The sequence below is a fragment of the Penaeus chinensis genome, chromosome 15 (genome assembly GCF_019202785.1).
Source record: "Penaeus chinensis breed Huanghai No. 1 chromosome 15, ASM1920278v2, whole genome shotgun sequence".
Lineage (NCBI taxonomy): Eukaryota > Metazoa > Arthropoda > Malacostraca > Decapoda > Penaeidae > Penaeus > Penaeus chinensis.
In genome coordinates this window covers 3,511,056-3,513,555 of record NC_061833.1, presented here as the reverse complement: position 1 = coordinate 3,513,555, position 2,500 = coordinate 3,511,056, and positions in this window count along the sequence as shown.

Below are 2,500 nucleotides of genomic sequence, written 5' to 3'. Positions count from 1 at the left end.
CAACAAACAAACAAACTTATCAAACAAACAACATTATTAAATCCAAAATTCCAATCAATAACAAACAACTTGAATAACTGAAACCACTTGAACATCTATCTTCAAAAAAAAAAAAAAAAAAAAAAAAAAACACCCTTCTCCCCCTCCCCCACGCCCCTCCCCCCCCTTCCGGCCCTTTGACAACTGCGCAAATAAATCCGAGAATCACGTAACACCCCCCCCCCCCCGCCTGCCCCGCTCCGTCCTACCATGACCACGTAACAATGAATTCTAAAATCGCCCTTAAGAGCCGTCGGATCCGGGCACATCAACCTCGAGCCGCCCTTAGCTAACCAAGTGCAGGTGTTCTTGGTCATTAATACGCCCGCACGCCCTAAGGTTGGTTAGAAGGAACCACGCCCGAAGGCCCTAAAGTTGGTCAGAAGGAACCACGCCCGCGCGCCCTATAGTTAGTTAGAAGGAACCACGCCCGAAGGCCCTAAAGTTGGTTAGAAGGAACCACGCCCGCACGCCCTATAGTTGGTTAGAAGGAACCACGCCCGAAGGCCCTAAAGTTGGTTAGAAGGAACCACGTCCGCACGCCCTAAGTTGGTTAGAAGGAACCAAGCCCGCACGCCCTAAAATTGGTTAGAAGGAACCAGACACACTTGCAGACGACGCTATTCCTTTGCTCTAACGAAACGAACCTATTTCTGGTGATACTCAGAGGCCCTGGTTAGTCGTCATTAGCCGCGATGGTGTGGTGGAGTTGTGATCATGACGATAAAGTTGATGATGGTGATCTTGAGGTTGATGGTGATGCTGGTAATGGTTGTGGTGTTGGTAGTTATGGTGGTGATAATGATGGTTATTATTACGTGATGCTTCAGTTTCGTTTTATTTTTATAATTTTTCGGTGCGTTTTACTTTTCATGCTTTCTTGACTCTTCCCCCCATTATTGGCCTTGACATTTTGATTCCTGTGCCTTTTACGCCGGCTGTTTCCCTCATTTTCCCCTCTCCCTTTTTTGCCTCCCCTTGCCTCTGCCTATTCCCTTCCCCTATGCCTTCTTCTGCCTCCCCTCCCCCGTTTCCTTTTTTTTTATTCACTCTTCTCTTGCCTTTCCTCTCCTCTACTCTTCTCTTCTTCTGCCCTGCCCCTTTCTCTATGCTTTTCCTTTGTTAATTCCCTTTCTCTTCCTACGTCTTTCTCTCTCCTCTTCCACCGCACTTCTTCTCCCTTTCCTTTGCGATTTCTTGTCTTTCTTCTTTCCCTTCTGCTCCTCTTCTTCAACCCCTTTCCTTCTCTTTATTTTCTCTTTCCCTTCGTCCCTCTTCCTCTTCCTATGTTTTTCCCTTCACCTTTTCTCCACTTCGTCTCTTCCACCTCCCGCCTGCCTCCCCTTTCCCCTTCCCCTACCTCGGTCTTTCCCCTCACACTCCTCCCTCGCGCCCGTTTCCCTCCTCTTTCCCTTCCCTTTCCTCAACCTTTCCCCTTACATTACCTACCTCGTGTCCCCCTTTCCTCCTCCTTCCCTTCCCCCTTCCTCTGCCTTCCCGCTCACACTCCCTCCCTCACGTCCCCTTCCCTCCTCCTTCCCTTCTCCCTCCCTCGCATCCCCTTTCCCCTCTCCCTCCCTCCCTCGCGTCCCCTTTCCCCTCTCACTCCCTCCCTCCTTCCCGCAGTCTTTCCCCCTCACACTCCCTCCCTCCCTCCCTCCCTCCTTCCCGCAGCCTTTCCCCTCACTCCCTCCCTCCCTCGCGTCCCCTTTCCTCTCCCCTCTTCACCTAGATGACTGATGACTTCAGGGTCTCATCGCCGACACCATACTTTCGATGAGTCGCTTCATCTGTTGAGGACTGAGACTGAGTGGGATTTTTTTTTTTTTATTATTTTTGTTTGTGTCGGTAAATATTCGAATTTGAGGTTATTTTCCTTGTTTATTTTTTGTGTTTGTTTTTTGTTTTGTTTGTGTAGCTTTTTTTGTTTTTTTTATTTGTTTATGCAGTTGTTTGTGTCGGTAGATTTTTTTTATTTTGTGGTTATTTTCTTTGGTTTGTTTGCTTGTTTTTGTTTATTGTTTGTTTGATTATGTAATGGGTTTGTTTGCCTTATTTTATGTTGATGGTTGGGTTTGTAATGATGTTTTGTTTGTTTGTTTTCGTTTCCTTGTTTGCGTATTTTTGTGGGCAGGTCGTTTGATTTTCTTGCATTGCTAATTTTTGTTTTTTTTTCTATGTTCGTGTCTTTGTATTCTTTGGTTATTAATGTGTCTATCTTTTTCATTTATTCCATCAATTATCATTTTTTTTTATCGAAACGTCGTTCATTATCTGCCTAAGAAAACAGAGAAATTAAAGAGTCTAGATGCGTTAATATATCTCACTGCCATGTTGCAAGACTGCTACCCTCCCCCCCCTCTCCCTTTCTTTCCCTCTCAGCCTCCCCCCCCCCCCCAATCACTTCCCTCACTACCTTTCCTCTCTCCCTCTTTTCCTATTTCTGCTTTTTCGTCCCTTA